We start from the raw sequence: 23,662 nt of genomic DNA on the forward strand, positions 1-23,662 counted from the left end.
TAAAAATAGACCCCAGATTTTTATGACCAAGTACTGGTCTCGGAAAATAAAGAAGTGGACACAGTTTTGTGGTGCTTTGCAAGTTGCTTTTTGACAAAGCATTTATATAAAAAAAGAAAAGGTGAGTATTTTAGAGCTAAATGTAGTTGTGCATTTTTTTTTAACTTTAAAAAAATCTTTCTACCTAATGTTGATTGATATTTTGTTAGAAAACACTTCATTTGTCCTAAGCAGAAATTTTGCATTTTACAAGAAATACAACACTCTTGTGGTGTTGGAGGAGGGTTCTTGCCGAGTTACAAAAAAAAAGAAAAAAGATATCAGACTTGACTGAAGTAAGAGAGCTGTCACAATGAAGCACCAGAAGAGCATATTACTGTAGGTATGAAGGAGCCCCCATAGTGTTTTTTGACATGCTTCTGCTGAATAATTCATTAACACTGAAGTCTTTCAGCTAGTGTGCCAGAGAAAGGGTATGCAGCATTGGTAATGATGGTTATCAATTTTGTTTTAATTCTCTTCTTTGCTATTACCTCTGGGAATCAAGTGTGTCCCATGAGGCATTGCACTACAACTGCCAAATGGCTGATATGCATGATGTCGCATAGCCAGGGAGCAGGAGACTATTTTATTTTTATTTTTTTTAAATATTTGGTTTAATCTGTTCATATTAGGCTTTGTGTTATATGTATTTGTAATAAAAATGTATGCATGGGTGTAAGTATTTGGTGCAGGCTTGGTTCCTGTTGTATTGTCAAGATTAGCTTGGATAAATAGGGGCTTGAAAATGGATAGAGGGATGGCTCAAATCTGGGCTTGATAGATCTGGTTATATGTGTAAGTAGGTGAAGAATCTTTTATACCAATAGGCAAAGTGTGCCAGACTTTGTATGAATGCTTGTCATAGGAGAGGAGAGTATTTGTGGCAGTGTTGGAAGAAAAGAACAAGAGACGAACTTGTGAATGAAAACCTGCAGTTTTATTTGTTGATTTGATTGATTCTTCAATCATTTTACACACCCTCTACCCCACAAATTACTCTGTACCTTATTTTTGGATTTTAGTTTGTGATGGCCTAATGCTAACACATTTTTTGTAAACTGGACTTGGTTCTTGTAATCAAGTATTGGTTCACCATCTGCCTCACAGATTTTTATACTTGTAGTCATAACATGTCAGTTGAAGTGTGATATTGCACCCACTGTAAGATGTGTGAGTAATTTTAAATTATGACCGTCCTGCCTCCACACAGTGATTTTAAAATATTAATTTCCGAAAAATCATTCCTGTAAAGGTCTTCTTGTATAATTGTTCACTGTAGGCGTTTAGTGAGACAAACACTTTTTGGTGCTGGGAGAAACTGTGATACCTTGCTGCATGGTGTGAGCAGTAGTAGTATCTTTGTGAAGGAGTAGTAGTATCTTTGCGAGAATTAGTAATATCTTTTCCTATCTTATCAGTTCACACTTGAGTATCTCGCACTAAATGTGATGACATCTCATTATGGGGGGGGGCTGCAGTAGCTGCAAGCTTTCATTGAAGCTGGTTTGATTTTAGGCTATTGTGTACCTGTAACTGTGTTTGGGATGCATGTTTAGTATGGTTTACATGGTAGTGTTATTCACATAAATTTGTGGTGGTAGCATTGAGAATATTTTACTTTGAATTTGAGATGGGCTGCTTTTTATAAAAGGTTCCTATAATGTGGTGAATCACTGGTAGCAGATGCTGGGCTGAATAATGAAGAGTGAAGTCATCACTGTCATTCACACTAGTGCCCCCTCATTAGATCAGTGACATGACATTTAGGAATTGTCTGTAAATAGAGATGAGTTATCGTTCTTAACTTTTGTTTTCACACAGTGCTATGTAACCACTTTACCTTTGTCCCTGTTGTGTTTCAACAAGGTATGTTGCTAGATGGGTTTTTCATAGTGCAACCAAAACAGGTTTCTTTAAAAACAAAACAAAAAAAATCTAAATTTTTATAGAAAATGGATAACATACAGTTATGTCCATCAGTATTTGGACGGCAATTCCAGACTTTCTACCTACTTAATGAAATAATGAGGGACCTGCTCCCACCAGGCTATGGAAAAGCTTGTCAGTCAAATGTCCAAATACTTTTAAGCCTCTGTAAATGAGGGACCGTGTATAAAAATGGCTGTCATTCCTAAATGGCTGATATGACATTTCTGTTAAACCTCTTGAATTTAAATTGTAAGTCTACACTTCAGTCACATTTTGAATACTTCATTTTTAAATCCATTGTGGTGGTGCACAGAGCCAAAATTATGAAAATTGTGTCACTGTTCAAATACTTATGGACACAATTGTTTGCGTATTCAGCATACAAACACAAAAAAATGCAATGATCTGTACACAACATAAATCTGGGCTGAGCAGATATTCTTCCATTTTTCTCTTATAAAGAGGACATAGCTGTGTTTTCCATTTAGCTTTTTGTTTAAGAAATGAAGCACCTTAGGAAATATTGCTTCTAATACAGTTGTCACAAACTTTTTCAGGAAAACTGGGCTATTTAGCTAGAATAAAGTTTCTGATTTGCTTTATTAGTTCTGTGTAGCCTTAAATGCATTTATTTTGCTACTAGACTATGTGCGAAATGCAACAAGCACTTTGAAGTAGCAACAACAGCAAATTTATAAAAGAATGATCTTAGGGTCTCATTGGCTTAATTTTTTTGCTAAATGTGAAAGGTTTATGTGACACACACATTTTAAAACTGAGTTGAATTAACACTATTAACCATAGTACTAGGGTGTTGTACCGTGTTAGCCATTATGAATGTAGAGAAAAGCCAAGCAAAATGACACCTTTTATTGGCTAACTAGAAAGATTACAATATGCAAGCTTTCGAGGCAACTCAGGCCCCTTCTTCAGGCAAGATGGAAGGGGCCTGAGTTGCCTCGAAAGCTTGCATATTGTAATCTTTCTAGTTAGCCAATAAAAGGTGTCATTTTGCTTGGCTTTTCTCTACACTATTAACCAGAAATGCACATGCTAATACATTTGCTGGAAGTGTTTTTTGTTACCTTATTTTTTTCTTCCTACCTTGCTGTATCCACCTGTACTGTAGTTCCATTCGTTTGAGGTTTTTGTTCCTCTCTTGCTAGTGTTGTAAGAAGTGTTCTAGTGGGTTTATAATCCGTAAACCAAATGGTTTAGTTAGATATGTGTTACTTTTGCCAGTGGTCACTTGCATTATGCACCTAACCTCCTTTGTGGTGCCTCAGCCTCTGTTATTAGATGTTTTCCACCTTTCAAAGTCCAAGCACTAGATGTAATAGACAGGTGCTCAAGTCTAGAGTTCTGTCTCTGACGTTTAGAGTCAGTTACAAAGCTGAAGTTTAGAAGAGGCTGAGTGAACTCGATGAGCAAGCAGCTGGTGCTTTCAAATGGAGATGACATTGTCCTTTGGATTTTCTATGCACATAAGCCATCAGTAGGTTTGGCCATCAGAATTTGCAAAGGTAAATGTATGGTTACTCCTATCGTTGGATAGACCAACAAAAAAAGAACTTTAAAGTATGAGATACTAGCATTAGTGTTAACCTATTTAGATTAATTAATACACTGTCAGATAGGGATAGTCACAGATATTAGGCTACCCTGTATACCCAGAAGTTTATTTGTATTGCTCATCCACAACTTGCCATGAATTAACTCTCTATGGTCAAGGTGCTTGTTGAGCCTTTGGTATACTTGGTCTGCGGCTTAGAAAAAGTGTCATGTTAATAAATAAGTAATTAATTGGCTAGCTCGTTGTCTGTGGGTGCTCATGTGGCTGCAGAGAGTTGTTGGAGTAATTGGGGAGAGACGCACTTGCATGTTAGGGTGCGGTCTGCCTCAATTGCTTCATTGGCTTTCCATCGGCAGGGTGCAGTGGTGTCTTGTGTCACTTGCCAGTGATCGGGCAGTGGGAACATGGACTAGGAATGAAGGGTGTCTGCGTCTATTGGTTGACATCTCTCTGTTCTGCGAGGACCGATTAGGATAAGCCAGAGAGTCATCGGTTTTTAATGGGAGGCACTGGGGCTAAAAGTTTTAAAGGAGACTCCTGCGTTGTTTTAACCTCACATATTTTGGTTTATAGATTTGCTCGATTTTAACCTCCATTTGGACACCATTCTTTTTATTGGATTATTTATTTATATTTATTGAATTTTTGCAATGCAATGTTTTGGGACACTTTTGGTTTTTTAATTATTTTAATAAAAGCATTGAGCACATTATGCACCTACCCCTTGCTATATGTGTGTTTTGTCCTCATCTGCCATGCTCATCCATCATGACTATAACTGATGGTGTCAGGTTCAAGAGGCTCCCAAACAAGAGTGGGAGCACGGAGTGTCCCGCACTGTCACAGATGCGCAGCTAAAGATATTAAACATGTCCTTTGCCATGCAGGATAAACCAGAGCATTGATATATTTACGAGTACAGCCATGTAACCTCAAATGGTAGCTCTGAATTGGCCAAAATTTGACACATTTTAAATAAAAACTTGACTGCGCAACAGGTAAACAAGGAGTAGAACTGGGCACAATATTCCATCAGGCTAAAGGAAGACACTTTTAGGCCACCAAATACCAGAACCCTAGAAGTCTGGCAAATACAACATACACTACAAATTTGTGTGTATGTTTTAATATTGATATCATCCATTAGGTGAACACTTAAAGTGAAAATATCAATCTGTCACAATTCACAATGGCTGTGAAATAGTTAAGACTATCTATCTTGTCATTGTTGCATTACGTGATCTTCCAAGTTGTGTGGTTTGATGGCTCGCCTACCTTCTGCTTAGACATCTGGTATACACCAAGCTCTATTTAGAAGGCATGATTAAATTTCGGCCCGTGCTACCTGAAAAATAAGTCTTCATGCATGGAGAGAACTAGCAAAATGTTTCCAACATGGACAGCAACCCATCACAGAGGTCTTTCTTTTTAAAATAGCAGCTGATAAGGCAGGAACACTTTGGTAAATGAGAGGAACACAGTGTTTAAAGATGGGCCCTTATTGCACAAATGTCTTTCCTGAGTGAGTAATATAATCATTATCCCCGCGTTCTTATCTGGCCTTAACAGAAATACAGGTTAATAGTGTGGATAAACTGGAGTGCGGGTATTTCATGACATCTCTATCAAAGGTGAAAACCTCTTCAAGAAGGACAACTTTAGCAAAAGACAAGAGAAGTTTGAAATGCACATTTCAGAATTGTGCTATGTAATATTTAAGAAGTGAGCAGTCCCAGATTCATATTATTTGAACTGATGGCTTTAAGCAATAACTGAGTTTATTTGGCAGCAGCACACAGAGAGGTTGTCAGACCTGATATATGATACAGTGATGGCAGTAGTAAAGACAACACGGGGCAGTGAACTTGCAAGCAGTGGAGACATCTCACGGTCAGATGAGTCATCCTTTGCTGTTTTCTCACCACAAGTGTACCTTTCGCTAGATAACGCCTACAGTCTTGAGTGCTTGGTTCCAGCTGTGAAGTGCTCAGGGGAGAGAGAGATTGCACAATTGTGTGGGTTTGACCTGGTATGAACAAGTGCTTGGGTGTTGAGTGCGTCCTTTGGATGGGCTGACTACTTTCCCAGGGTTTGTTGCACCTTTGCATGTGGTGGTGGAGATGTTGGGGTAATGTTGGATTAAGCAGGTTGGAACACTGTGTATTTTAATTGTACTCATTCTGTTAAAAGGCATGGTATCATGATTCATCTTCATGACATTTTACAGCAATTCTTTCCAGTCTTCCTGGGACTGGTGTCACTGAGGTGACACAGAACCCTTAACACTGTCACCTAATGGTACTGTATGATAAGCATAACAATACATTTTTCCCCATATTCTACTTTCTGCTCACCAGTGTTAAGTCAACTATTGTGAATATTTATGGCAGACCTTGGGCAGTGTCTTAAGATCTCACCATCATTGATAGATGTGTCAGCATTCTTTTAGAAGAGTGGTGCTGCTTGTTTCCTGCAGAACTTTACAGAGGCAATGACATGACACACACACTCGCATGGCAAATTATTAGGAACACCTGTACACCTGCTTTTCTTTACATTTATCTAATCCACTGTGTGGCAGCAGCACAATGCATAAAATCATGCAGGCAGCTAAAAGTCAGGAGCTTCAGTTAATGTTTACATCGGGTATCAGAATGGAGGGGAAAAATGTGGTCTCTGTGATTTTGACCATGGCATGCAAGTTGATGATGGACAGGTCAGTTTGAATATTTTTGTAACTGCTAATCTCCTGGGATTTTTCACGTGCTACAGTCTCTAGAGTTTACTCAGAAGAAAGCATCCAGTGAGCAGCAGTTCCGTGGATGGAAACTCATTGTTAATGAGAAGTTTGAGGAGAATGGATAGACTCGTTTGAGCTGGCAGAAAGGCTATGGTAACTGATAACCACTCGATACAACTATGGTGCAGAAAAACATCTCCGAAAGTTGCAACATGTCAAGCCTTGAGGCACAAGAGCTACAACAGCAGAAGACCATGTTGGGTTCCACTCCTGTCCTCCAAGAAAAGAAAGTTGAGGCTGCACTGGGCACAAGCTCACCAAAACAGTTTAGAAAAATTTACCCTGGTCTGATGAATCTTGATTTCTGCTGAGGCACTGAGATGGTAGGGTAAGAATTTGGCACCAACGGCACAATTCCATTCACCCAACCTGCTTTGTGTAAACAGTCCAGGCTTCTTGTTGTTGGTGTGGGGAATGCTTTCTTAGCACACTTTGGGCCTGTTCATACCAATCAATCATGGCCATGGCCCATCTGAGTATTGTTGATGACCATGTGCATCCCTTCATAGGCACAAATAACCCATCTTCTAATGGATGCATCCAGCTTAATAATGCACCATGTCACAAAGCACAAGTCCCCTCAAACTGGTTACTGTATATGAACACGGCAATTAGTTCATTTCTTTTCAGTGGCCTTCCCTGTCACCCTGTATAGTGTTCCAGATGATTAGGCATCATGTCACTACAAGGGACAAATTTTATGGTGGGTTTTTTCCTTTGTATCCCTTTTTCCAAATGCATTTGAGTTTGCACATTCTCTGCTTTTCTGCATGGGTTTACCCCCCATATCCGCAAAGATGTGAAAGTTAATCGGCAATTCCCAACTAGCCCAGTGTGACTTTGGTTATGTGTGTTAATGGGCTTTATTCAGAGATGCCTTCTGTATGTGCACATATTCCCCCCCCCCCCCATATGACTCCCTCGTTATGTTTAAAAAAAGTTTGAAGACTCTTCTGTGATTGTTTCTAATTAATACTTTTGATGCAAGAGAGTACCTAAGAGTAAGTAGTCTTCGTGTTGTTCTGATTTGGTTTAGTTGGCTTCACTTCACAACAGCAATAAAACAAAATAAACATAAATCCTGGCTGTAACATAACCGCATAAATGGTAGTCCTCCACAACAAATCTTGAAGTGGTTTTGAGAATGTTGTATTTGACTTGAACTTCATAGTGTCAATAAGAAGGCATGAATTCAGCACAGATTTTTTCCAAACATACCTCGTGATGCTTTTTAGAAATTGTAAATCAATTAAATATCAGTTCACCGTTTGAAATTTGTGTAAGGCTGAATAAGGTGCATGTTAGGGTCTGTCATTGACAGTTTGCTGTGTGCGTAACCAGCACTAGTGTTGCTCAGTGAAATTTGCCAAAGCTTTCATGCAATGAATATGCTGTGTTTGCTGGTGACCTTGTTCACTGAGTATTGTCCTGGAAATTCATGGTGCACCTGCCACCCCATGATACTTTACAAGGGCAGAGTGATCACATAGATGTAGCAGCCAATGTTGGTAAACTAAAAATTACCAGAAAACCTGCAAATATATTTAAACATAAAATGCATGTGTGAAAGCACACTGGAAATGTGTTGTTGTTGTATTTGTGTATTAAAGGTACTATTTTTTTTGTATGGACTTTTATGTAACCTGTATGTAATACGTGTGCCTACCCCTTTGATAATATTACCTAGAGTGCTGTGCAGTTGATGCAAACAGGAAAGAGTTAAGAATCCATGTGCTTTAGTGTTGCACTTACTTTGTAGCAGCAGGGAGCAAGCAAAAGCGCCAGGTGAAAAAAATAACTGTACTTTTCAGTTTGAGAAGGGTATTTGCCAGCAAATTTGGGGGGGTGAGGGGAACATGGTGGCATAGTGGTTAGCACTGCTTCCTTATAGCTGAGGTCACATTTTTGACCATGATAGTCAGTTTAGCATATTTGGCAGTGTCTGGGACATTTCACTATTTATAATAAACTCAAAATTTTAATTCAGTTTCTCCTTGATTTCAGTGCATGTTGCGGAGTTGAGTAAAGTTCCTGAAGATTTCTGTGATTTTTGCACAACTCGAGGCGAAGCTAATTCAGTGGGGTTCATTCATCACTACAGAGGAATTTTCAAACTGAGGTAAATGCTGTAAAGTGTGCTGCAAGGGCCTTTTAGCGTAGACCGTTTTTTGGGTTTGTGCTTCAAATTTGAAGCAGATGCCACCAATAGGCTTGAATTATTATTAAATTAATCTGTATTTGTCATGTTCAATGCTGTACATTTATCAGCTGAAATATGACACATTCTTACACTTCCCAGTATTTATGTAAGGGCAGGGTCAGAATGTCGTGTTTGTGTATACATGGAATTTACACATTTTAGGCATTCCTGCCGGTGATTTGACCACGTTTTAATACAGTGGTGTGAAAAACTATTTGCCCCCTTCCTGATTTCTTATTCTTTTGCATGTTTGTCACACAAAATGTTTCTGATCATCAAACACATTTAACCATTAGTCAAATATAACACAAGTAAACACAAAATGCAGTTTGTAAATGGTGGTTTTTATTATTTAGGGAGAAAAAAAAATCCAAACCTACATGGCCCTGTGTGAAAAAGTAATTGCCCCCTGAACCTAATAACTGGTTGGGCCACCCTTAGCAGCAATAACTGCAATCAAGCGTTTGCGATAACTTGCAATGAGTCTTTTACAGCGCTCTGGAGGAATTTTGGCCCACTCATCTTTGCAAAATTGTTGTAATTCAGCTTTATTTGAGGGTTTTCTAGCATGAACCGCCTTTTTAAGGTCATGCCATAGCATCTCAATTGGATTCAGGTCAGGACTTTGACTAGGCCACTCCAAAGTCTTCATTTTGTTTTTCTTCAGCCATTCAGAGGTGGATTTGCTGGTGTGTTTTGGGTCATTGTCCTGTTGCAGCACCCAAGATCGCTTCAGCTTGAGTTGACGAACAGATGGCCGGACATTCTCCTTCAGGATTTTTTGGTAGACAGTAGAATTCATGGTTCCATCTATCACAGCAAGCCTTCCAGGTCCTGAAGCAGCAAAACAACCCCAGACCATCACACTACCACCACCATATTTTACTGTTGGTATGATGTTCTTTTTCTGAAATGCTGTGTTCCTTTTACGCCAGATGTAACGGGACATTTGCCTTCCAAAAAGTTCAACTTTTGTCTCATCAGTCCACAAGGTATTTTCCCAAAAGTCTTGGCAATCATTGAGATGTTTCTTAGCAAAATTGAGACGAGCCCTAATGTTCTTTTTGCTTAACAGTGGTTTGCGTCTTGGAAATCTGCCATGCAGGCCGTTTTTGCCCAGTCTCTTTCTTATGGTGGAGTCGTGAACACTGACCTTAATTGAGGCAAGTGAGGCCTGCAGTTCTTTAGACGTTGTCCTGGGGTCTTTTGTGACCTCTCGGATGAGTCGTCTCTGCGCTCTTGGGGTAATTTTGGTCGTCCGGCCACTCCTGGGAAGGTTCACCACTGTTCCATGTTTTTGCCATTTGTGGATAATGGCTCTCACTGTGGTTCGCTGGAGTCCCAAAGCTTTAGAAATGGCTTTATAACCTTTACCAGACTGATAGATCTCAATTACTTCTGTTCTCATTTGTTCCTGAATTTCTTTGGATCTTGGCATGATGTCTAGCTTTTGAGGTGCTTTTGGTCTACTTCTCTGTGTCAGGCAGCTCCTATTTAAGTGATTTCTTGATTGAAACAGGTGTGGCAGTAATCAGGCATGGGGGTGGCTATGGAAATTGAACTCAGGTGTGATACACCACAGTTAGGTTATTTTTTAACAAGGGGGCAATTACTTTTTCACACAGGGCCATGTAGGTTTGGATTTTTTTTCTCCCTAAATAATAAAAACCATCATTTAAAAACTGCATTTTGTGTTTACTTGTGTTATATTTGACTAATGGTTAAATGTGTTTGATGATCAGAAACATTTTGTGTGACAAACATGCAAAAGAATAAGAAATCAGGAAGGGGGCAAATAGTTTTTCACACCACTGTAGATGTCTGTCTTTGTCTACGTATGCTTGTGTGCTTGGATGTGCTATGGACATGATAATTCATAAACATGCCTCAGTCCAAATGAGACTTGCCCTGGCTATTAACATTGCAAAATGCCAGATGCATATTGATTTTGAGAAAAATTGCTCCTGCAGAGATAATGACTTTGTGGGGGGTTTTCTGCACATTTGTGCACAAAGCATCACAGTTGGTGGAGGAAATATTCATATTTTGTAGAATATTTTTTCCAGTTCATTTTGCATAATACAATATTAGTTTACAGTCTTTCACTGTTAAAATCACAGCTTTGCATAGGTTATTTGATGTGCTTGTTGGTATAAAAAAAATTGCATTTCAAGTCAAAATATAAGATGGAAAGGGTAAACATCAGTCTTTAATTGCTTAAATTTACCAGTTAATTTTAAAGATGGAATTTTTATTCTTTTGCTGTGCGGAAGTAAAGAAGTATTAGGATAACAGTATTTCACAATGAAGCAGCTAACAATCTAGCTAATAAAAATGATTGACTGAAATTCCCTGGTGTGTTTTTTGCAAATTTAATGGGAAGAATCCTTTTTTACTTTAGGCAAATTAAGTCTGAATTGCACTTATCTTTTGGAGAATTAAGAACTACTGGTGTATATATGTTGCAAATACATATACATACCAGAAGTGATGTCTGGATCAAAGATTTTGAGACATTGAGCTAGTTTCCAAGTGAAAGTTTTAAAGTTTGAATTCTCATGCAGTAGGTCTAAAAATTAAATAGTATTATGGTATTGGAGGTGCCACATAACCCCAAAAGAGTGTCAAGCCACAGACACCATTTGAGATCACCCAAAAGTGTATGATGCATGCTTAGCTCTATTGTATGAGTGTCTGTCCTGGTTATATCCACCCATTCATCATATTTTCCATGTCTGCTCAGTAGTGCCAGTCTCCTTCACACTGAATACTTGTCCTGCCATATAGCTTTTCACTTGTATGATGTCTTTCAATGTGCTGGGAAAGCATCTGTTGCCTCTTTAATCTAACAGAGAAATTATTTCAGTAGTTGAAGTTCAGCCGATTGAAGAAAGTAGGTGGCCTCACTGGGTTTGTTGAAAGTGCTTATTTTCTTCAGTTGAAGAGTTGAAAGTTTGTTTTTTTTCTCCCCACAAATTGCTGTTTTTTCTTAAAGCCTGCATTTTAGGTCTGTTATTTCACACATTCCTTGGTTGTTTTTTTAATCAGTAAAATTACCCACTATTTGACTTTTGACTCTTGCAGCCATTGATTCATTTGATGCCACTTAATCACAAATCTTTTTTTTTTTTTTTGTGGCATTAATGTCATGCACACTTTACACATCCATCTTCTGTAGGGGTCACTGAAGACTTTAGTTTATTCCTGAATTTACAATCTAAATTCTCAGACATTTGTGTTTTTGTTCTCCAGGATGAGTCCTTTAATATCTTTCTAAAATATTAAGATCATGCAGCAAATCTCTGTTAGCAAACACCCCATGAGCGATGCAAGGTGGACGTGCTATAGGGATTTTCAGATGTCCTAGCTTTCATGAGCTACACTATGAAGAGTCACATAGTGTGGGGGAGGAACGATCTCCTCAGTCTGTCACTGAAGCTGCTCCTCTGTCTGGAGATGATACTGTTCAGTGGATTCTCCATGATTGACAGGAGCCTGCTCAGCGCCCGTCGCTGTGCCACAGATGTCAAACTATCTAGCTCCGTGCCTACAATAGAGCTTGCCTTCCTCACCAGTTTGTCCAGGCGTGAGGCGTCCTTCTTCTTTATGCCGCCTCCCCAGCACACCACCGCGTAGAAGAGGGCGCTCTCCACAACCGTCTGATAGAACATCTGCAGCATCTTATTGCAGATGTTGAAAGATGCCAGCCTTCTAAGGAAGTATAGTCGGCTCTGTCCTCTCTTGCACAGAGCATCAGTATTGGCAGTCCAGTCCAATTTATCATCCAGCTGCACTCCCAGGTATTTATAGATCTGTACCCTCTGCACACAGTCACCTCCGATGATCACGGGGTCCATGAGGGGCCTGGGTCTCCTAAAATCCACCAACAGCTCCTTGGTTTTGCTGGTGTTCAGGTGTAAGTGGTTTGAGTCGCACCATTTAACAAAGTCCTTGATTAGGTTCCTATACTCCTCCTCCTGCCCACTCCTGATGCAGCCCACGATAGCAGTGTCGTCAGCGAACTTTTGCACGTGGCAGGACTCCGAGTTGTATTGGAAATCCAATGTATATAGGCTGAACAGGACCAGAGAAAGTACAGTCCCCTGCAGCGCTCCTGTGTTGCTGACCGCAATGTCAGACCTGCAGTTCCCAAAACACACATACTGAGGACTGTCTGTAAGATAGTCCACGATCCATGTCACCAGGTATGAATCTACTCCCATCTCTGTCAGCTTGTCCTTAAGGAGCAGAGGTTGGATGGTGTTGAAGGTGCTACAGAAGTCTAGAAACATAATTCTTAATGCACCACTGCCTCTGTCCAAGTGGGAGAGGGATCGGTGTAACATAAAGATGATGGCATCCTCCACTCCCACCTTCTCCTGGTATGCGAACTGCAGAGGGTCGAGGGCATGGCGGACCTGTGGCCTCAGGTGGTGAAGCAGCAGCCGCTCCATGGTCTTCATCACATGTGACGTCAGAGCGACAGGCCAGAACTCATTCAGCTCACCAGGACGTGATACCTTTGGGACTGGGGTGATGCAAGATATTTTCCAAAGCCTCTGGACTCTCTCCTGTTCCAGGCTCAGGTTGAAGAAGCGCTGTAGAGGACTCCCCAGCTCCAACACACAGGACTTCAGCAGTCGTGGCGATACTCCATCTGGACCCACTGCTTTCCTGGCACGAAGTCTCCTCAGGTCTCTGCTTACCTGGGCTGCTGTAATTGTGGGTGGGGATGTCTCTCCTATGCTGGTATCAGCAGAAGGATGTGTGGAGGGTGCAGTACTCCGAGGTGAGAGTGGGTTAGGATGGTCAAACCTGTTAAAGAAGTTGTTCATCTGGTTTGCTCTCTCCACGTCTCTCTCGATGGTGGCATCCCGCTTTGAGCTGCAGCCAGTGATGATCTTCATCCCATCCCACACTTCCTTCATGCTGTTGTTCTGCAACTTCTGCTCCAGCTTTCTCCTGTACTGCTCCCTCTCCACCCTGAGCTGGACTTGGAGTTCCTTCTGCACGCGCTAGAGCTGATGCTGATCACCGCCTTTAAAAAGCCCTTTTCTTCTGGTTCAAAAGGCCCTTGATGTCGCTTGTAATCTACGGCTTGTTGTTAGCATAGCAGCGTACAATTTCGTACTGGAACTACAATGTCCATACTGAAGTTGATGTAGTCAGTAGTGCAGTCAACAACCTTCTCAATGTTCTCCCTATATGATTCCTGCAGGATATCCCAGTCCGTAGTTCCAAAGCAGTCTCTCAGAGCCTGCTCTGCATCAGGGGACCACTTCCTGAATGAGCGTGTGGTTGTAGGTAGCTCTCTCACTCTTGGTTTGTAGTGAGGCTGAAGCAGAACCAGGTTATGATCTGCTTTCCCAAGCGCAGGCAGCGGGGTGGCGCTGTATGCGTCTTTAACGTTTGCATACAGTAGGTCAATGGTTCTATTTCCCCGGGTGTTACAGTCCACATACTGGGAGAAGGCAGGTAATGTTTTGTCCAGCGTCACATGTTTTAAAGTCTCCAGTGATTAGCACAAGCGCCTCGGGGTACTGCGTTTGCAGTTTAGCAAAAGCAGAATGGATGATGTCACTCGCTGTCTCCACGTCCGTCCGAGGAGGGATGTAAACAATAACAACAATGACATGTCCAAACTCTCTGGGCAAGTAATAGGGACGCAGACTTATGGCCAACAGTTCGATGTCCCTGCAGAAAGTGGAGATTTTGATGTTTACATGTCCAGAGTTGCACCACCTTGTATTCACATAGAGAGCGAGTCCTCCTCCTTTCTGCTTCCCGCAGGTATTTGCGTCTCTGTCCACTCTAACTTTGCTAAACCCGGGTAGCTCCATGTTAGCATCTGGGATGGTAGTTGTTAGCCACATTTCACAAAAACACAACAAACTGCATTTTCTGACATTTTTCACCAGTGCAGCCAGTTCGTTGATCTTATTTGGTAGTGAGTTCATATTTCCTAGGATCACAGAAGGCACCGAAGGCTTGTAACGCCACTTTCTCACAAGCCGCTTTGTCTTTAGCTTAGCTCCGGCTCTGCTGTCACAATACCGCCTTCTTACCTCGTCAGGTAAATAGGGAACCACACCGGCGCGCGCATTTGTTCTCAGCGCTTGAAGTTGACTACCTGAATAGACGAGTCTCGGCATGTAAAAATCCATGTCCAAGTAGTAAAAAGTGTCCAGGGAATGAGTCCACATAAAAGAAAGTGGCAGGAGTGATCAGTGAAATAGATAAAAGGTAGAAAGATAAAGTCGTACACAGAGCTGCTGGAAAGGCTGCCACTCGCCGGGGCGCACGAGTCATGGTAGAAAAGAGAGGTTAATTTTGTTTTGCTACTGGGTCCACAAAATATAAGCTGTAATATTTTTATGAAAAAAAAAAGTATTAAGTATGTATTGTATAACTCCAAATACAGACTGACAACAAAAGTGCCATTTCTGGCATGGTGAATTAATTTATTTATTTATTTTTTAATATTAGCTAGGGGGCTTCGCTCGCTAAACCCCTGGCCTGCGCTATGTGCCTGCCACTTCACATCTCTGCTGCTCGTGTATGTGGATTTCACTTTCACCAAACAACAAATCTTTTAATTCTCGCAAACGGGCCTCTTCATTGGGATAGAAACACTACTTTTCCCTGATGGCAACACAAATTAAACTATCTACAAGTCTCCAAATTAAAGTTTAAAGCCAAACAATATCTACATATTTCTGTTAATATCACCTATGTCCATGTATTTTATCTCTCTTCGTTGTTCCGTTATTTCACTGAGTAATAATTTCTGTTTGTTAGTGCTAATGTGATCCTTACTATCAGTTTTTTTGAGACTTTTGAATTTTAGTACTTTCATAATCTCTAACCTGCTCTGCATGTGTATCACGCCAACATTTTTGAACCTCTTTACGACGTTCTACTTTGTCTTCTACTCTTTTATTTCCAACCCCTCTTGGAACTGAGAGCGCAGGAACTGTGTCTGACATAGTATTCACACGAATGAGAAGTGAGTTGGACCATGGGCGTGGTTGTTAATGTTTGAGAGGAGGGTGGGACTTGTCAAGATCTCTTGGCAAAAAGTCTCGCGGGAGTTGAAATAATCTCAGAGAGAGTCTTGTCTCAGCATTTCCTTTTATAATAGAGAGATACCATATACTAAAATGAGATGAGAAGACAGTATTATGAATTTGCGTAGAAGTGTTTTCTACCAATTGTGTAACTGGGACGTACCACTCATGAAATTTTTCAGCACGTAACTCTACTTTAACATCTGTCTTGTAACATGTGAATGCAATGCAGGTGTAATTTGCACTTCGTGTCCAAATTTGCACTTCGAGGTCCAAAATTGTGACCTCCCACTAATGCTTCTGTTAGTCATTTGTGCCATTTTTTGCCAATAAAACATGATAATACCAACTTTAAGGCACATTTTTATTTTATTTTAAATGGAAGTTGCCTTTATCACTGGGGCAGAGGCGATAAGGAGTGAGACCAAAAGTGGAACCTTAGTTGACAGAAATCTATTTCAGTCTTCAAATTTTCATTTTGTTTATGTATGAATATACTGTATATGACAATTTAGACTGAAGAGATTAGCGTCTTGTTTTTATAAGTATGTGTTTATTTAGCATTAAAACCAAACATAAATGAGTTCCAGTTATATCGGGGAAGAGCTGTAGACAAATCCAGGCTGGCAGTGGAATCTTATTATTGTAGTGTATCAACTGATGGATCAAAAGCACAGTATGTTGAAAACACAAGCAGATGTGTGATGCGAATAGAGTAGTAGTTGGAGCGAGTGGCAGTACTGTACTGTCAAAAAAAGGATTCAGTTTCTGCATATTTTTGCCAAGAGGCTTGAAAATGCTTATAACTTGTGTCACTTTAGCCATATAGAAGTTTTCACAATACTGTTTCTTTCCCAGTTTGATTGTACTATTGCTCTTCTGTAAACATTTTAATATGTGTATCTTATGGCCTGCCTTACAGTTTACATTGCATTTGTCTGTCTAGACTGTTTTTGTTAGTTTTGTAATAATTTAGGCAGGTCTTCCCTGCAGTGACTCCATGTAGCTACACATTTGTCTGTCGTGGTTTGGAATGATTTGGAAAAGTTTCAATATGTGAGGAATTTATTATTTATGCCTTTACCCTCTCAAGATTAAATATTCTTTCAATTTCCCCCATTTACAACACTGGTTTGTACTTTAATCATTGTAAATATATATATTTAATGTCAGTTTTTACATATTTTGGACCAGTAATCATAAACTAAAATTCTTTCCTGTTGTTTTGCCTGCATTTGTGATCTACTTGCGACCTAAAAATAAACCTCAAAATGCTCAGTAATTCTAAAAAGTCAAAACTAGATAAATGATTTGGATAAAAGTCCACAGTGATTAATAAAAAAAATATGTACTTTTGAGCTTTGGTTTAACCAGTAGCCTTCCAGATCACACAAAAGGCTACCTGGCCTTCAGTTGTGTTCAGATTTCACGTTTCCTATTAGTTGATGAAGCCACTATTTTCATAAACAAGCGGACTTGATATCAAAAACCCTTTCACCAGTTCCAATCTGGCCAGCCGTTTGTCAGCCCAGTTACTAGCTCTCTTGTAAAGAAGTTGAACATAAGACATTTGACAAACACAGAAGAGGCTATTCATTCCATTAGGCGTGTTTGGTTAGCTGATCATTAAATTGTCCCAGTATTGCATCCAAATGCCTGGATAATTTTTCAAAAGTAAATTGCGATATTTACTACTATTTAAACAAACTATGTGGGCTCAAAAGTACATCAAAAGAAAAAATTAAATGTAAGACATATTAATAAATAAACTGATCTGAGGTCATCAAAACCACATTTTCAAAGCAGCCAAATTTGTTGTGCAATAAATGGTAAAGCAAGAAGCTGAAAGTAATGACATTTGTCATTTTTTTTATTTTCCTCTATGCTCTACAAAGCTTTTCATGTCATCAACTCAGATTGACACACTTTGCTGTCTGGATCAAGGTTATTTTAGTTTGAAGTTTTTTTCTTCTATGACATTGTACCTGTCAATTCATTTGCTGTTTAATTTTCTGAACATTTGACCATTCAATTAACTTACAGTGCATCTGGAAAGTATTCACAGCGCATCACTTTTTCCACATTTTGTTATGTTACAGCCTTATTCCAAATGTGTGTAGAATTCTGAGGACAAAAATGAATTTAATCCAACACCCCATAATGACAACGTGAAAAAAGTTTACTTGAGGTTTTTGCAAATTTATTAAAAATAAAAACATTGAGAAAGCACATGTACATAAGTATTCACAGCCTTTGCCATGAAGCTCAAAATTGAGCTCAGGTGCATCCTGTTTCCCCTGATCATCCTCGAGATGTTTATGCAGCTTAATTGGAGTCCACCTGTGGTAAATTCAGTTGATTGGACATGATTTGGAAAGGCACACACCTGTCTATATAAGGTCCCACAGTTGACAGTTCATGTCAAAGCACAAACCAAGCATGAAGTCAAAGGAATTGTCTGTAGACCTCCGAGACAGGATTGTCTTGAGGCACAAATCTGGGGAAGGTTACAGAAAAATTTCTGCTGCTTTGAAGGTCCCAATGAACACAGTGGCCTCCATCATCCGTAAGTGGAAGAAGTTCAATACCAGCAGGACTCTTCCTAGAGCTGGCCGGCCATCTAAACTGAGTGATCGGGGGAGAAGGCCCTTAGTCAGGGAGGTTACCAAGAACCCGATGGTCACTCTGTCAGAGCTCCAGAGGTCCTCTGTGGAGAGAGGAGAACCTTCCAGAAGGACAACCATCTTTGCAGCAATCCACCAATCAGGCCTGTATGGTAGAGTGGCCAGATGGAAGCCACTCCCTAGTAAAAGGCACATGGCAGCCTGCCTGGAGTTTGCCAAAAGGCACTTGAAGGACTCTCAGACCATGAGAGAAAATTCTCTGGTCTGATGAGACAAAGATTGAACTCTTTGGTGTAAATGCCAGGTGTCATGTTTGGAGGAAACCTGGCACCATCCCTACAGTGAAGCATGGTGGTGGCAGCATCATGCTGTGGGGATGTTTTTCAGCGGCAGGAACTGGGAGACTAGTCAGGATAAAGGGAAAGATGACTGCAGCAATGTACAGAGACATCCTGGATGAAAACCTGCTCCAGAGCGCTCTTGACCTCAGACTGGGGCGACGGTTCATCTTTCAGCAGGACAATGACCCTAAGCACACAGCCAAGATATCAAAGGAGTGGCTTCAGGACAACTCTGTGAATGTCCTTGAGTGGCCCAGCCAGAGCCCACACTTGAATCCGATTGAACATCTCTGGAGAGATCTTAAAATGGCTGTGCACCGACGCTTCCCATCCAACCTGATGGAGCTTGAGAGGTGCTGCAAAGAGGAATGGGTGAACCTGGCCAGGGATAGGTGTGCCAACTTGTGGCATCATATTCAACAAGACTTGAGGCTGTAATTGCTGCCAAAGGTGCATCGCAAAAAGTATTGAGCAAAGGCTGTGAATACTTATGTACATGTGATTTCTCAGTTTTTTTATTTTTAATAAATTTGCAAAAACTTCGAGTAAACTTTTTTTTTTTTGTCATTATGGGGTGTTGTGTGTAGAATTCTGAGGGAATGAGTTTAATCCATTTTGGAATAAGGCTGTAACATAACAATGTGGAAAAAGTGGTGCACACTTTCTGGATGCACTGTAATTTCTGTTTTGGGAGAGACATTTCAGTTTTTTTCATTTTAACCTAAACAAGCAGCCATTTGGTGAATTTTAAGAATTCATACTGTCCTGCAATGTCCATAAAGTACACAGTGAGACCAGTTTTTGCTCCTACCATCTGTCGAGTTATCTTCCAAACTTTGGTAAAATGTGTCTCACTCATGTTGTACCTGCATCCATCTGTTCAAGGCGCAGACTTTTTACATTTTAAGCTTTGGATCAAGCTCTTTGAAGTACCTCATAAAGGCAAGTACAGTAATCCCTCGCTATATCGCGCTTCGCCTTTCGCGGCTTCACTCCATCGCGGATTTTATGTGTAAGCATATTTAAATATATATCGCGGATTTTTCGCTGCTTCGCGGGTTTCTGCGGACAATGGGTCTTTTAATTTCTGGTACATGCTTCCTCAGTTGGTTTGCCCAGTTGATTTCATACAAGGGACGCTATTGGCAGATGGCTGAGAAGCTACCCAACTTACTTTCTCTCTCTCTCTTCCGCTGACGTAGGGGGGTGTGAGCAGGGGGGCTGTTCGCACACCTAGACGATACGGACGCTTGTCTAAAAATGCTGAAAGATTATCTTCACGTTGCTATCTTTTGTGCAGCTGCAGCTGCTTCCTGAAACGACATGCTGAACGGTGCTTCGCATATTTAAAAGCACGAAGGGCACATATTGATTTTTTTATCTCTCTCTCTCTCTCTCTCTCTGCTCCTGACGAAGGGGGTGTGAGCTGCCGCCTTCAACAGCTTTGTGCCGTGGTGCTTCGCATACTTAAAAGCCAAACGGCCCTATTGATTTGTTTGCTCCTTTGAAGAGGAAGATGTGTTTGCATTCTTTTAATTGTGAGACTGAACTGTCATCTCTGTCTTGTCATGGAGCACAGTTTAAACTTTTGAAAAAGAGACAAATGTTTGTTTGCAGTGTTTGAATAACGTTCCTGTCTCTCTACAACCTCCTGTGTTTCTGCGCAAATCTGTGACCCAAGCATGACAATATAAAAATAACCATATAAACATATGGTTTCTACTTCACGGATTTTCTTATTTCGCGGGTGGCTCTGGAATGCAACCCCCGCAATGGAGGAGGGATTACTGTAGTTCAAACAACCAGCTAGACATTTCCTCGTTGAAAGAATATCAGTACTTGCACACTCTTTACTGAGTTTGATTGACTGAGGTGAACAGCCTGCAGCATTCTGCAGACATCAAGTAAAACATTTTTCAGCCACTGAAAATCGTTTTGCCACCTTTGCTAAGATTGAGTTTTCTCAGTAAACCATAGTCTGGAGGCCTGCACAGCACAGTTTTGTTTTTCAGTCCCCTCCGCTCCCACCTTGGTTTCATTCCTGCTCCTGGCCGGCCCCAAAATAATTCCATCCTGTGTCTAAGGGGAGCTCCTGAGGTGGCTGCGTTGCATGGTATTGAGGACTGATCTGGGACCGTATTACCTCATGAGACAGAACATTATAAGCCAAGTTGTGAACTATCACTCTAATCAAATCCTTCCTCTACCATTTGATCTAAATTGAAATTTATTGTTTAATCACAGCTAATGCACCTGTCACAGTTAATGGTTAGGTCACCACACTTGTCTCTTTTAAGCTTTTTCCTTATCTCTCATTGTGTGTACAGCCGAAACACAGGAGATTCTGTCTCCAAGTCAGAGTGAAATTTACTTTTTTTTTTTTTTTTTTTTTTTCTTTCCTAAAGTTGAACTTTAACAGACAAAGCTAACTGGAGTCCTTCACCATTATTCACTGTACATACAAGTGAATGCAAAGCGATTAGTCACTGAGGGAGAGGGCAGAGGCCTTTTTAACTTTATTTTGTAATGGCCTCCCCAGCAGAATTAAAACAAATGTAGATAAATGTTATTGGAACAATTGGCATTTAGAACAAAAGCAATATCTGTTAGAGGCAACCATATTAGCAGTACCAATTGAAAGATGTAAGGTCTAGAAGAGGAGGAAAAAACACTGTGTTCATATTATTACCCATTTTTCATTGATAGTTGGGTTGTTTATGTTCTCCACTTGTTTCATATTGTGGCTTGTAAACTGTAAACATTACCTGAGGGGGCAGAAGCAGGTTTAGTACCTTCTGCTGTATTTCACACCCAGGTACTGTATCTAATGATCAATAATTTGCTACTGTAAAGGAAAGAAATATATACTTCAGGTTTTCTTCTTGCTTTCCAAAGATATGTGCATTGGTTCAATAGTGACTTCAATAGTTCCAGTATGTGCATGAGTAGTCCCTGAGATGGACTGGTTGTGAGGGTGGATTCCTGTCTTATGCCTCAGAAATTAACGCGATGTGTGAGCAAGTTGCAGTACCAGCAAAAAGTCGGGGGGCGCAGTGTGCTAAAAGTTGGAACGTGACGTCAGAGTCTCTGTTTACTATCTACATGTGACAGAAAACCGCTTTGCGGATCCTATGAGATCGATGTGCGCGCTTCAATGTTTGATGAATAGTTCGATGTGGTGAAGCAGAATGTCGACACACAAATGCATTCATGGTGCTTTTATATTCAAGCGTCACATATTCCCGATCGTAATGACATGACTCATTTTAAAAGTCTCACATACCGTCTTCTGTGCCATCTTTTTTTTTTTCTGGGGCTTTTTTCTGACAGCAATTGGTCGCCACACAGAACACATTAAATGCATGATATTCCAACTCTCTGCACATTTAGAATCCTAAGATTTATACTTCATATCACTTTCATGATGAAATGCAATAAAGTATGTATGTTACATTTTACAGATAAATCGTTAATTAACAGTGTTCATTTATTTAAACACATCACTGGTATTCTCTACCTGGAGTTTTCACGTTTTTCTGCTGGGTTTAATGTTAATGTTTTGAAAATAAATCACATTTGTTCTGTTATACTTGTATCTTTTGTGAAAGTGCTTATTTGATATTTGGAATTCAGGCTTCACACATTATACACGTTATGTCTACATTTATACAATTATTACTAAAACACGAAAAACGTTTCTGTTTTAACGATGTGTTTATATAGATTGTTGTAGACACGGAACACACATGAAATGCAAGTGTTCCAAATAATGATATAGTATTTATAAAAGGTGTCATTTTGCTTGACTTCTCACTCTATACAACTCTAAGCAACTGACACGCAGGTAAACAGACTTGACCTGAGAAAACTGTGCGGGGTGGGGGGATGTGATAGCAGGCTGCTTGCAGTTTGCTGCTTATCCACACATTTACAGGACAAAGGACGCTGTCGGAGAGGTGAGAAGCGATTTAAGGTGGGACAGATCTACAAGTTTTTTCGTAGGCTCTGGTAATTCTAGTGTTAAGAGTTCACCATCATAATGAGCTTTTCAAAGCACACAACATACGGTTGAAATATTGCAGGTTTTAATAATCGGTCACAAGGAAATATTCAGACACTTGGAAAACCCCTAAATTATCCCAACACGAAACAAAAAATTTTAAATGGTAAAATACACACAGAGGTAGACTGATAACATACATTAATACATCTCTTCCTTCCACTTAAATCAGGTAATCATTTATTGTGAAACTAGTCATTTAGCCCGTTACAATAACGGGCGCTAGAACAGTAGTGCATAAACATTAGTAGGAACAGTCAAAATTAAATGGCAAGGGACTTTGACCTCATTCTTTTTGTTGGTTGTATTTTACTTTTTCAGCCTTTCTTTTGTTGATGTTTACTTGCAGAGCTGACGTTCTTCGTGGGCTGCCGCCGTGTATTGTGTGTCTTTAATTTTCTGTGACAGTAATACTGTCTTGTACGGCTCTATTCAATAAGGGCGCGCACAAAAAGGCGAGCTTCAAAAGGGCGACCTCAATTGAGCGCAGCGAATAAAGGCGTTCGTAGATAATTTAGTTCAAATGGCTCTGGAATATGTGAAGAGCAACAAAGGTGCAGATCATTATTTACGCGCGCCTTTATTCACTGCGCCCAATTGAGGTCGCCCTTTAGAGGCTCGCTTTTTTGTGCGCACCCACTTATTGAAGGATACCGTCTTGTACGTCCGCTGGCTTGTACATCCATAATATACCTTTAATTTTCTCTGCCGGTAATACAGGCGTGCGCGTTGGTAATATGCCTTTAATCTCCTCTGACAGTAATACTGGCTTGTATGTGGCTATAATATGCGTCACTGTATTGTGTACCTTTTAATTTCCTCTCGCAGTAATACTGGTTTGTATTTCCGTAAAACGCCTCTAACTTTCTCTGACTGATCTATCAGTCAGTCATTTTCTAGCCCACTTCCCCTGAACAGGGTTGTGGGGGTCTGCTGGAGCCTATCCCAGCTAGCACAGGGCGTAATGCAAGGAGCAAACCCTGGACAGGGCACCAGTCCATCACAGGGTGAACATGCACACGGGCC

At 40.4% G+C, this 23,662-nt stretch overlaps 1 protein-coding gene across 5 annotated transcripts in view; it reads left to right on the top strand.

Moving 5' to 3' along the window:
* Positions 1-23,662, top strand: part of marchf8 (membrane-associated ring finger (C3HC4) 8) — a 201,552-nt gene that overhangs the window by 19,812 nt on the left and 158,078 nt on the right. For 2 of the 5 annotated variants that reach the window (XM_051923474.1, XM_028795931.2), the window contains exon 2: positions 8,349-8,463. The exons of the other annotated variants lie outside the window; for them this stretch is intronic. The gene's annotated coding sequence lies outside the window, so the exon portion shown is untranslated. The remainder of the gene's footprint in view (positions 1-8,348; positions 8,464-23,662) is intronic. 5 annotated transcript variants of the gene reach the window in all.

The sequence above is a fragment of the Erpetoichthys calabaricus genome, chromosome 2, assembly GCF_900747795.2.
Source record: "Erpetoichthys calabaricus chromosome 2, fErpCal1.3, whole genome shotgun sequence".
Classification (NCBI taxonomy): domain Eukaryota; kingdom Metazoa; phylum Chordata; class Cladistia; order Polypteriformes; family Polypteridae; genus Erpetoichthys; species Erpetoichthys calabaricus.